We start from the raw sequence: 14,294 nt of genomic DNA, 5'->3' as shown, positions 1-14,294 counted from the left end.
TACTAACCAAATAAACGATTTTTGGACAAAGAGTGGTTTTGAGGTGAAACGGTGTCCAGTTCCCAATCTTTCCGGTCTAACAATCTAGTTTGATCCAATTTTGAAAACACTATCATCGTCAGCCCAATATTCAATTTGATGATAGAAATTATCAAAATGATATATTGAGTATCAAACACATGGTAAATTTATAAAAGTAGATCAAATTGTCTTTAATATTCAAAAATATAATTTTATGAAAATTTTATTGTACATGTGTAAATTTGAAAATTTATTTAAATTTTTATGAAATAATTTATTCTCTTTTTAAATGATTTACTTATAGAGTTGTACTAATTTATCTTAAAAATTCGAATATAAACTAACCAATAATTTTCTTTTTCCAATATTGTATTGATTTATCTTAATTATTTGTTCAAATTATAGTTTTCCATTTCCCATAGTCATTTATCTTTAATAATTTTCAATAATTTGCAATGAAAATTACATAAATTTTTAATGGTTTTTCAAAATCTATAAAATGTAATAAATTTTCCTAAAATTTCCAAAATATTTTAATAATTTTTCATAATTATTTAATGCATTTTAAATAAACTTTCAAATACTTTATATCTTTTAATTTCAAAAATGTTATTTTATGAAAATTTTTTAAAAAAATATTACATTTGTGTAACTATGGGGATTTATTGAAAATTTTTTAAATTGTTATTAAATATACTTTTTTATTGGTAGTTTACTAACAAAATTACACTAATTTATCTTTTATTTTTCAATATAAAATAATTAATAATTTCATTTTCTAACATTGTAGTATTTTGTACCCCTATTTGTATTTGGTTATTAATTATAATAATAACAATAACTAAAATTTTATACTCTTTTATAATTATTAAATATAATTATCAATTTTATATAAATTAATTAAAGAGTTTTCAATTTCTATAAAATGTTGTTAATGAGTTAATTAATAACAATATTTATTAATTTTTTGTAATTTACTAACCGTATTAATAAGAATATTTAATTTATGGTAATTTACAAAACATATTTATTAACTTTTGGTAATAACACTATTTAATACTCATTGAATATGGGTGGGATTAAATATTAACCGTATTCAACTATTTATTAATTAATAAGAATATTTTAAATGAGGGAGAATGGATATTGATTGGGGATGTATTTTAGGAATTGATTAGGGAATGAGTCAACATTATACTTTCCTATTAGTTTAAATGAGATACCTTAGGAGAGAGATTATATGAATATTTTTTGGTAGTTAGATGACATGGCTTAATGGGAGTGGTGGGAAGGGGAGAGAAAAGAAAGTCAAAGAGAATGCAGAATGGAGATAATGGAGCAATGAGAGGCATGGTGACGGGGATCCATGCTTTGTTAAGCGAAAGTTAAACAATAAACCCAAATCGATACAACCCGAGTTGGTGGATTTTCACTAATTGTTAATTGGTTTCGAGTGACAAACTACGAACTTGACCAGATCAATTTGATTGGCAAACATACACAATCATTGAACACTCATAATTTCAACTAAATTTATAGTCTAATATCTAATAAATAACAATAGTTTAATCTCCAATCATTTTTGAAAATTTATAGCAAACATACACAATCATTGAAAATGAGTTTATAATGAAAATATAATAGATATATAATAAAAATACAATAATTACAAAAATATAACAAATACTGAAAATATACTAAATTAGTCAATAAATAGTGTAATCTTAAATAAAAGCTTAATCTCTAATAAGTATTAATCTATAAATTATAAAAAATATATAATTACTAAAAATAAATTTATAACAAAAATACAATAAATACGATAAATGAAATTTCAAAAGTTAAATAATATTTTTTTTAATCTACAATAATTATTGATAATTTTCTATAAGTAACAAAAAAAAACATTTATAAATAATTATTGAATACATATTTATAAAAATAATAAATAATTACTAAAAATAAAATAAATATTAATTATAGTATATATAAATATATAATGAATATACACTACTATTGTAAAATTATTACTAATAAATATAATTTTATTGATAGTTATTTTCTATAATTATTAATTGATATAAGTTAAATTAGTTATTTACAATATTATTTAGTTATTGAATTAATATTGTTATTTAAATTCTTGAAATATGAAATATAATAATCCATAAAATTATAATTGTACTATTATTACATAATTCGTTATTAATTTTGTAAAATATTAAATTATTATTAATATGAATATTATGAATTCTATTATAATTATTTTTCCACTTTTAAGAATTTTTTTAATTTATTACATAATTTCGTTATTTTAACTATTTAATTTTTTCATGTTAAATATTTTGTTATTTAAATATATAAATAATTTGTAAAATATTTAAAAATTTTCATTATTTGAATGTTATTAAGTAATATTCAATATTTTGTTATATTATTTAACTATTTTTAATGTTTTTTAAGATTTTTAGTTGTTAAAATATTTAAATAATGTTTTATTTTTTAATGTTAAATTTTTATTATTTGAATAATTCGTGAAATTATAATTTATATTGTTACTACATAATTTCATGATGAAATTTGTAAAAATATTGATTTATAAATAACATGAATATTCTTAAACCTATTGATTTTTTGTGTTTTGAATAGATATTTTTGTTAGATAGTGTATGCATTTAGCTCCAATCAGATTGATGTACACATCCATTTATTGTAAATGAATAAAAGTATTTAATTGATTCATGTTATATTTGGTGTGTTTATGTGGAATTACCCTTAAACTAAACACTTACGAGATTCGTGGTAGTTTAGAATGTAACACTAATGTGCTGCCAATAATGTTGGGGCAGTCTGTCTCAACTGCCAATGTTAGACCCAAATCACATGCAGTGTGTGTTTGTTTGAAACACTAAACCCGAACCAATTTCTAGTTATGCCCTGGACCTTAAAAATTGGTGGGCAAAATTGAAAAGTTACACATAACCCCTAGACTCGATTATGGTATTGCACTAGTTGTCGGATTGGGCTATCTTTGATATGCCAATCAGTGAGATCCTTTGGGGGTCAAAACATGACCATGTTGGGGCAGTCTGAGAATTCACTCGAGTGGTGATCATAGTGACAAGATCAGCCCCTTTGTCAGACAAAATGAATGATCAAGATTGCACTCTCTCTGATATAAACCAAAATTGACGGCAGTTGATTTTAAACTTGTTCGAGACTTGTTTTGCAAAACATATTTATATGATAATATATACACATTATGTTTCAAGAAAAATGTTTGCAAAAATGTTTTAATTCCCGGGACCCATCCGAGCAGAGAGTGCAACATTGCACCTTGAAACCAGGGGAGAGGTCCTTCATTGTCGGGCAATGTTTGATCATTAAGGGTTGAGAGGTTGAGGTCCCGTTTGATAACACTTTTTAGAGGTTTGGTGTTTGTAAAACTTGCTTTCCAGACATCAGACTCATTTGGTATTGCGTCTAAAATTGATCTGAAATATTTGTTCAGATCTGAAATTTTAAGTTAATAGCCTAGCACTTATGCGTTCAGACGTAATTGAGAGGTGCATAAAAAACATAAATGCCCTCAAAAAAAATTAATATTACATGTTTTTATTCTTCATTTAACTTGAATCGAACCTTCGCAGTGACTTATGAAGCTCCACCTTAGGTCCGTCGCTACACTATCTCACTCTCTCTCTCTCTCCCCCCCCTCTCTCCTATATTTCTACCACCGTCGTTGCAACTTGCAATAGCAGTGGTTCCTCCTCTCTTGCTTTCGCTCTCTCTCCCCCCTGTCTTCCTGTGCCACCGTTGTAGCACATGTAGCACATCATTCAGCATTAGGATTTTTCTTGAAGTCAGTTTCAGGAGCACATTTCCTTTGTTGATGACCTTTAAAGTTTGTGAGTTTATCATGAAAACTTGCTATCCTTTAGACTGAGTTGTATACTCATAGAAGGAATTACGGTCCCCACATATGTGCTTGGTAGCACCAATGTCCAGTACCCACTCCTTCGGCTTATCAACTAAGTTTACCTCAGTTACCACGACAGCGATATCATCCTTAATCAAATTGACTTTCGATTTTCCATAGTCATACTTTTGGTACTGACAATCCTTATTGTAATGTCTGGGTTTGCCACATACATAGCATTTTCCTTTATTTTGTTGCTTCTTGAATTTATGATCATTTATCACATTCAAGTTATTTTTGAACTTTGCAGTCTTTTTCTCCACCAGATTGGTCCAAAGTAGTGTGTATAAAAGAACCTCATATTTCTTTATGTTCTTTTTATTCTATCTTAATTCGGACCACTACTTGGTCCAAAGTAGTGTTATTCCTCTTATGCTTCATAGTGGTCTTAAAATTCCGTGTATGTGGCAGTTTCTCTATGAGAGAACCGATAATGAATTCATCTAGCAGTACCATGCCTTATTTTGTTAGTTCCCCCACAAGAACCTGTAACTCATCTATTTGGGCAGACACGTCAATGTCTTCTTTCATGGTGAAGAGCATGAAATTGGCAATTACATATTTTTTTTTATTTCTGACATTTTCCAGAGCAAACTTATTGTCCAATGCATTCCAAATTTCATATGCAAAGTTATAGGAAGAATAAACATTATATAGTTCATTTGGCAGGCAATTGAGAATATGGTTGGTGCAGAGGTGGTCGGCTGTAGTCCAATGTTCTACAACAATAGAACGGGTTGGTTCCTCCATGTTTAGTTGGGTTTGGTTCGGCGAAAGCAAATGCTACCCCTAACTGCTATAAGGTAAACAACAGGCGTTGTCTCCAACGCTTGTAGTTGGTTCCATTGAAAGATTCAATTTTAGATAAATCGGGAACTATTAATAGTATCTGGTTCCTCATGAAGGGGTTAGCAGAGATAGGTTCCATAAATGCGGTTTTAAGATTGTTGTAAAAATAAAAAAAAGGCAGAATGAAACTTATCGGTAATCACTTTCCAAACCAAAATTGCAATGATGTGATGTTGCAGAATCTCAAAACCAGGAATTGCAGGAAAATGAGGGTTGAGTCGCGCCACTTGGTTACTCTCCTTAAAACCGCATTTGCCCCCTACGGTGCAACCGGGTGATCGCAAATCATACACAAAGATAAAATAGCTCACATGCCACTAGTAGGCGTGCAGTCGCTTACTAGACCTCCACGAATCACAAAAAATATGATGCTCAGATTTCATAAAGAGGACAAAGAAGAAGACTGTCAAAAATGTTGTGTGTTGACTGAGTCAGCCAACACTCTTCTTATAAAATGCTCTCAGACCCAAATGGACACAGATGTGTCATTTCAGATAGGAGCCTCTTCAGAACAGTGCACCTGCTCGAAGAGGCACAAGGAGGAAGAATAGACACGAATAGGAGAAAACATTTTTTATTAAAAAAAATTAAATTCGAAAATGAAGAGACACATTTTAAATTGAAAATGTTTAATTCGATTGAAACAAAATAATTCAGTGCATCGCGCAAGCACTTACACGCTCCCGCGCCTGCGCATGGGAAAAGCACCCCCAACCCCCCTCACATGCATGGAATATCTATAATGCTCTCCTCCTATTGGTCCTTACCCATAAAGATAACAAAACTACAAATATACTCTACTTCCACTCCTTTACCAAGTAATGTGAGACAAGAGTCTTCCCATGCACTCAAAGGTGGGAAGGGGAAAAGACAAAAAACAAGAGAGGGAGGAGAGAGATTCTTGAAAATTTGAATCTCCCTCTAACAATAAGTGACAACAACTGAAAGCTAGAAAGCCACCCCCACCGTAGCTGGTTAACCATCGGCACCTCCCATGACCACCAGTCGCCGTCAACCAACGATCGACCATGCCCCAAAAAAAAAAACATAAGCGATGAAGAAGTGGTGACAACTAGCACCTCCTATGACCATTGGTCGCCACCACCGTCGTTGTCAACCACCACCACCTTCATTGGCCACCCTCACCACTCACACCCACCACAATAACAACCACTAACCCTGCCTGATGAGGGGTATTTTGGCATGACCTAGTAAGTAAAGGTCACGTGGAAGCGACTTGCCCGTAGAATGACAACTCAGCAAGGGGAGCCTAGTCAGCAGTTTACAGAGTTCGGATGTTCGGCCACCTCGACATAAAGTCACATCGAGATAAAGGCACCTCGGTGCCTTATCCAGTTCGGGGCCCAGGAACCAAACTGACACGTAATATACTCCAGAAGATTCATAGCGGACTCCGAATGTCATGGGATCATGCCGCGTAATGGCAGGCCTTATCCTCTCCCCGCCCGGATCAGGCGGCGACGATAAACTTCATTACTAGCATGTTAACCCTCGACTAAAGCAAAAATGAATATCATCCACTCAGGCCAAAAATCCTGGAACCGTTTCGCGAGACCCATGATACCCTCCAGGGTCCAGTTACGCGCGATTACTCACATTCAAGCTCTCTAGCATCCATACTAGCTCGCAAACACACCGAGTACTAACTTAAGCATCGGAGTGACCTCACTGGGTCTTCCACCTCGGTCCCTCTTAACACTGTTTTGCAGATTGATCTAGCTTGACACGCAAGTACGTCCAGACAGACCTCCAGATATGAGCTTCCAGATCGCGCATCATCAATTGGCGTCGTCTGTGAGAAATGATCAAAAGGTCATCCCAATTCTATTTATAGTCTCAAACTTAGTTTCAACCTCAATGGCATCATCCAACCACAAACGGAAAAAGTGACATGAACATTACCGGGGGGCAAGAGCAGCAGATAGTCGCTCCCTAAGGATCCTCAGTGACTATCAGTCAGTTCACCATTCCCCCGATTGCCTCCGGGGTTCCATCACTGTTCGTGCCACACACTACCCAACAGGTGAGTGTCTCGCTCCCCTAAGTGAACGCCACATTCTCGGAGCCTTCCGTGATTCCCCCTGGGATCGGTCACTCCCAGTTCAACGACCTCGTCTAGAGCGTTTGAATATGCAAATCCAAATGCAACAGATCCATCAATTCTAGCAGTACTATTTTTATGAACAATATTAGCGGCAGTTCCCACCACTTCAACCAAGCCAGCCAACAAACCATCATCAAGGGCAAATCCATAACCATAATCAGTACCGAACTCACCAGAACGTCCGCCAGTCTCCCCCCCCGTCGGGGAGCAAACTTCGCAGGTACTAGTCTCTCCCTCAGGATGGACCCCGTCGCGGGGTATAGTAGGCGATCGATGTACTCCCCCACTTTCCGTTGAGAGAGTTCGAGGGATAGGCTCGAACCCAGCCAGCCCGATAAGCATAGTCAGCAAGTTTCTCATGTAGATTGTTAGCTTGAGGCCTGAGACCCAGGCTCGAGAAGAGACCCCTCGATTCCGCACAACAGCCAGCACCGAGCGTGCGACGAAGAAGAAGTGGTGAGGAGAATCTTTGAACCACCTCACCCTACTATTTAGAGTAAGATCAAAGTACCTAACAACATAGAGGCCGCCAGTACAAATGTCGATCCACCAAAGAAGCAGCAACGGCGACGTCATAAGACTCGTCGTTCATCAATAAGGAATGATCCACCACCGAAGCCCAACCATCCAGCAGATCAAGGTCGAGAAAGAGAGGGGGTGAGTTCAGTGGCCACAGGAACAACGCCTGTTCTTTTGATATGGCCTTCCCCCTATCACCCGAGCTCCTAGCGGTCCCAATGCTGAAAGATTTTAAGGTACAACCACTAGACAAGTACAATGGGTCCTTTGATCCCAACGATCTCATAGACACATTCTTGTCACAGATGCATCTCGTCAGGGCCGACGAGGCTTGTATGTGCATGGCTTTCTCCACCACATTAAGAGTAGTAGTTCGGACCTGGTACAAAAACCTCACGTCGAGTTCCATAAAAAACTGGGCGCAATTCGCGGATATGTTTACGACCCACTTCATTACTAGTAAGAAGTGCCCAAAGTCACATGAGAGCCTTTTGAACATGGTGCAAAGGGAAGGAGAGTCAATTCGAAGCTACATCAAGCGCTTCAACGAGACATGCCTGCAGATACCGGACCTTTACCCAGCAGTACGTCTCACCGTAGCGCACAAAGGAATCACCCACAAAGAATTCAAGTGAAACGTCATGGCCAACAAGCCAAAGAACATCATCGAGTTCCTCAAGTTGGTCGATTACCTTATCAGCACAAAAGAAGAGATAAACCTGAAAACCGACAACTAGCCAGGAGAAAAGAGGAAGAAGTAACGAACAACAAGAAAAGAAAAAAAAGTAAGTTCTCCAGTGGAGAGAACGAACTATATTCCCCTGAACGTTAAGCGAGGACAAATCCTAATGGCCATCAAAGACTCCTTTATCGTCAAATGGCCACCCAAGCTCCGTGGAGACCCAACAACCAGGAACCCGAACGTCTATTGTCACTTTCATCGGGACCATGGTCACATCATAGAAAACTGTAGAAACCTCCGCGATGAGATCGAAGAGCTAATCCATCGTGGGTACTTGAATAAGTACATCTTGTACATTTTGCATAAGGAAAAAGAACAGGGGAATTGATAGGGAGCTCAGAAAAAAGACGCCCCAGAGAGTACTGACAGAACGAGCAGCCACCTTGCCCGCTACCAAAAGAAAGACTGATCCGTAGGGTGATTAATATGATATTTGGAGGATCTATTGTAGCGGGGTGCACAGTAGCAGCTGGGAAAATGTTAGTCCGAGAACTGGAGCATGAAGTAGAGAACCCACCCAAAGAACCAATCTACTTTACCGAGGACGATGCTCGTGGGATTCAGTATCCTCATGATGACGCCCTAGTCGTGAAGAAGATCATCATTGACTTTTAAGTAAAGCAAATCTTGGTGGACTCTGGCAGTTCAGCCGATATCCTCTTCAAAGGAACCTTTGACAAGTTGCAACTGCAGTAGAGCGATCTAAAACCAGTAGATGCCCCACTAGTAGGGTTCAACGGAGAGGAAGCCATGCCTATAGGTCACATTACAGTACTAGTGGAGGCGGGAACGTGGCCGAATATTGTCCAGTTTGAGCAAACATTCTTGGTGGTCACAACTCCATTCCCCAACAACGCAATCATAGGTCATCCTATTACACATGTTTTATGCGCATAGTGTCAACTTACTATCTCGCGATGAATTTCCCAACGGATTACGGAGTGGGGGTAGTACGAGGCAACCAGCTCGAGTCTCATAAGTGTTATGTGGCTGCCCTTAATGGAAAGGCAAAATTGGCAGAAGACGTCAAACTGGAGCGACCAACAAACTACAATGAGGAGCGAGCTGCCCCGATAGAAGAGACGGTCCACATATCGATGTCCGAGACCGAACCGACCAGGACTCTCCAGATTGGTGCACTAGTAAGCGAACCGCTCCGAACATAGCTAGTAAGGTTTTTACTTAACAATTTAGATGTTTTTGCCTGTTCCACGTCAGAAATGCCCATAATTGACCTTAGCGTCATAACTCACAAACTTAATGTGGACCCTCTAATTAGGCCAGCCAGATAAAGAAAACGCTACCTCGCCCCGGAGCGGTGGAGGGTAGTCAATGAGGAGGTCGAGAAACTCCTCACGGCAAACTTCATCAGGGAGGTCCACTACCCGAGCTGAGTCGCAAACCTTGTGCTAGTGAAGAAAGCCAATGGCGAGTGGCACATGTGCGTCGATTACACCAACCTAATCAGAGCCTGCTCAAAGGATTGCTTCCCCCTGCCCATAATTGACCGCCTGGTATACGCGACCTCAGGGCACAAGTTGTTGAGTTTCATGGACACCAACTCCGGCTATAATCAAATTAGGATACACAGCTGACCAAGACAAAACTGTTTTTGTAACCGAACTTGGGCTATACTGTTATAAAGTTATGCCCTTTGGTTTGAAAAACGCTTGAGCAACTTTGCAGTGACTTGTAAACAAAATTCTCGAACCTTTGATTGGCAATAAAGTGGAGTGTTTTGTTGACGACATGGTCGTAAAGACCCAATTCTCTAGATCTTTAATTAACAATTTAGATGTTGTTTTTCAAATTTTAAGAAAATATAATATGAAAGTAAATCCGAATAAGTGTGTCTTCGAAGTCACTTTGGGTAAATTCCTAGGCTACATAGTCAACCGACGGGGTATCGAAGCTAACCCTGAAAAAATAAAGGCAATCCTAGATATGAGACCACCTCAAAAAATAAAAGAAGTCCAGAGGCTGACTGGCCGGGAAGCAGCCCTAAGTCGTTTCATGTCTAAGTCGGCAGGTCAGTGCCTCCCCTTTTTTAAGGAAATCAAAAAGACATGAGACTTTCGAATGGACTGAAGAGTGTCAACTCGCGTTTTATGAGCTGAAAATGTACCTAAGTATAGCCCCAGTTTTAACCCGACCTGAGGAAGGAGATGTATTGAAGTTGTACCTCTCCGCGAGTGACGAGGTAGTCAACTCGGTATTAATCAGAGAGGTAGACCGGGTCCAATGACCTGTCTACTATGTAAATAAAGTGCTGCAAGATGTAGAGACCAGATACCCCAACATTGAGAAGTTGGCGTACGCACCGAGATGGGGATTCAACAGAACTTCACTTCGGTAGCACATCCATAAGCAAACGGGCAGGCCGAGGTGACGAAAAGGGTTGTGGGTGGACGAGTTGCCCAGTGTGTTCATTGGGCCTACCGAACTACCATCAAGACCGCGATGGGTGAGATCCCCTTCAACCTCACATATTGTACAGAGGCGGTGATCCCGACAGAGATCGAGGTACCCACATTGCGACTTGAGGCTTATGATGAGGAAGCAAAAAATGGCGAGCTTCGTACCAACCTAGACCTAGTATAGGAGGTGCGAGACCTAACCTACACCTGGACTACGGCATACCAGCAGAGAGTAGCTCGGTACTATAACGCCCGGGTCAAGAAGCGATGGTTTCGTGTCGATGATCTAGTCCTCCATAAAGTTTTGGTACTTGAAACCGACATGGGTAAGCTCGGATCGAATTGGGAAGGTCCATACCGCATAACATAGGTGTTGGGGGAAGGCACGTATGAGCTCGAGACTTTGGAAGGGAAGCAGGTACCTTGAGCATGGAACATCAACAAACCTAAAAAGGTATTACTTATGAGTCCACAACTCCAAGGTAAAATTCTCCCAAGTCCATGGGACCACCGAACTGGTCAAAAAGATGACGAGCTGGAGAGAGGACTATGAGTCACTCCCATAAGCCTAAGGGCCACGGTGCCGATGCCAAGCAAACAGAAGATCTCGACACTACAATAAGTCCTAGCCGCCTCTTCGGCACAGGCAGACTCCGTCCCAGTTGCCTCTTCGGCTTGGGCAGAGAAGTCCTAATTGCCTCTTCGGCATAGACTGTTTATGACCCAGTCGCCTCTCCAGCACGGGCTCATTAAAACCCAGTCGCTTTGGCATAGGTAGGACAAATTAGCCCGAGCGCAAACAGGTCGGGCATGCATACCCTACAGCGTTTGCTCACCCCGACATACAATAATGATTGTTCCTATTCAAGTTCAAGAAAAATCTATACTTCGGAAAATTTTTGCACACAAGGAGTTTGTAGAGTACTTGTATTCCATTGATAAAATGCTTTGAGTACATAGTAAAAAGAAAAGGAAAAAAGCGAGAGAGAGAGAGAGAGAGAGAGAGAGAGAGAGAGAGAGAAATATCACAATTGTTTAGCTGAGCTTGGAGGCTCAGAACATCAAGTATTTACAAGGGGGGTCCAAGAAAAGAGGCATCAGTTAGTTCGGGCCTCCTCATCCCCAATGGAGGCCTTAGTAGGCGGATATCTCTTGATGCGATCCTCGGCAACATCTGCCTCCTCTCCCTCTCCCGTCGTCTTGTCATTGAGGTCGTCGTCGCTTTCCACCTCGGAGTCCGGATCCTTGGCAGCTTCAACGGCTATCTCCTTGGTGATCTTGGACGTGGTGATGGCACTGAGGTCAAGGTGGGGAAATTCACGCCGGGTCAACCACCTACTAAGCTTAAACCCCTTGCGGTAGCCCGCTGTCCCAACCGCGACCAATCTCTTTCGAAGCTCCGCCAAAGGCTTATACTCCTCGACCGCCTTGACCTTGGCCTCCTCCATCACCTGAAGCAGGATTTCTGTTCACTCTTTCACGTGAGTCGAGGTTCTCGTTCTCCCTCTCCAGTGCTGCCTCGCGCTCCTTGAGCTGCTTTTTCTCCGTCATCAGTAGAGTCAGTAGCTCATTCTTAGCTCACGTGTCATTTTTCAGCTTGTTGATCTCGTTGCGAGCTAAGTTGAGCTCATAGTGGGCACTTTGGGAGGACTCTTCGGCGTCGAGAGCTCGCTTTATGTTCACCTCGGATTGATAGGCCAAGGCGTGGATAGAGAAGTTCACCTGCCAAAAGAAGAAAACAAGCATTAGTATGCAGAAAAATCTAAGTATAAGGCAACTTAAAGGCTAAGTTTAAGTACATACCACCATACAATGTGTGGCCGCTCGGGCCCCGAGCTGAGCAACCAGCAAGTCAGCCCAATGAGCGACCTCATCGGCAAACACCGCGTCCTTGCTCTTGAGAAGGCCAAACTTTGGAGTCAAAATGCTCCGAACTGAAGTATCGTTGCCCAAAGAGGTGGCGGTCATTGGTACGCGGGGTGGAGTGGCCTTGTCCGGGTCCTCGTCAACCAAATCAATTACGGGAGGCTGTTCAGTGACGAGTGGGTGTTTGGGCGCAGAGGCGGCGACCTCAGTGGTGGTAGTCTCAGTATGGAGGTGAGCCTTCTTGGAGGCCATCTTTTTCTTCTTCTCCTTTTGCATGCTCCCGAAGAGCTCATCGGCAGGGATGTCATCCATGGCAACTGCGACAAGTAACGAACTAAGTCAAATACAACACTAAAGTAAAATAAACGAAAAAAGTACAACAAGTAGCGACCTACCAGGAGGGCTTAAAACGCTTGCACGAGTTTTTCCTCGGTCACGAAGTTTTCGAACTCCCTTGTCTTTGGGTCCAGTCTGACGTCGGGGTCCTAGATGGCTGCTCTCCAATGAGTCGGGAAAGGGCACCCATCAGTGTTACAGACCACGAAGTAGTGCCTCTTTCAGGTTGGGACCTTGTTAGGGAGCTCGTGCAACAGCTTGTACCCGGGGCAAGGGGACAAATAGTAACTTCGCTTGTGCTCGGGTAGAACACAGGATGAGTTCTTCTTGATGGAAAAGATCGAAGAGAATATGTCAAGGTCTATGGGACGGTTGTAATCGTGGAAAAGGGAAATGGTACCTACGATGTTACGAATGGAGTTCGGGTGTAGTTGGTATATGGCAATGTCAAATAATTTAACAACTTCGACTATAAAAGGGTGGAGTGGAAGACACAGACCGGCTACGAGCTGCTCCTCGAAGACCACGATCTCATTGCGACCATGATCCCAAGGAAAGTTGCTTAAGGAAAGGCTATTTACAAAGTCATTGGGGAGTTTGTACCAGAGCTACTAAGGATAGAAGCCTATCCGCTGTCATTGTAGTCAGACCGAAACTGTCTGGCAAACAACCTCGGTGTGAGGTGGAGGCCGATTTGCCAGAAGCTTCTCACTCTCGCCAAGGTGAGCTTGCCTCGGATGGATCGGAGTCCGCATCCTGTGCTGAAGTGCCCACTTCGGCAGGATGATGCTCCACGATTTGTGCCGAGGTACCCACCTCAGCCCCAACGGACTCACCGCTCCCATCTATAAGGCTATCTAAGCTAAGGCTAGACATATTAATGGAAAGGATAACGAACTCAAAAAGCAAAGGGAGACGGGCTCACCAAAAGAAGACCGAAGAAAGCGAGACGACCTCGGACCCAGGAATAATTGACACTGAACTGGGATACTTGAACGCGACCTCAAGGATTTTGGATTCATAGTTTTGTGGCGAAGAAAATGGGCCCTTTGGCCCCTATTTTTAACTAGTATATCCAGGAATCAACGATCAAGATCTACACGATCCAACGACTCCTAGGAAAACCGGCTGCACGCCTCTTGAGGTTGAAATCAGTTTAGCGCACATTTTGACATCCGCAGAGACTATAATCGGCTTGACGTCCGCGCATACTTGATACGCGATCTGGGTCACTTACTGGTTGAGCCTAATAGTCAAACAAGTTCGACCAACGACCCGCCCTCCACATCACCTAGACTTCGTGCCAAATCCACCTGGGCTCGTCATGAACTCCCCGCACCGGGTCAGGACCCTTGGCACGAGGAGTGGGGGAAAATTGATGAGGGGTAATTTGGCACGACCTAGTAAGTAAAGGTCACGTGGACGCGATTTGCTTGTAGA

The sequence above is a fragment of the Nelumbo nucifera genome, chromosome 4 (genome assembly GCF_055504915.1).
Source record: "Nelumbo nucifera cultivar China Antique chromosome 4, China Antique-T2T, whole genome shotgun sequence".
In the NCBI taxonomy this organism is placed as follows: Eukaryota; Viridiplantae; Streptophyta; class Magnoliopsida; order Proteales; family Nelumbonaceae; genus Nelumbo; species Nelumbo nucifera.
The sequence above is the reverse complement of the archived record's forward strand: the minus strand, read 5'-3'. Positions refer to the sequence as shown.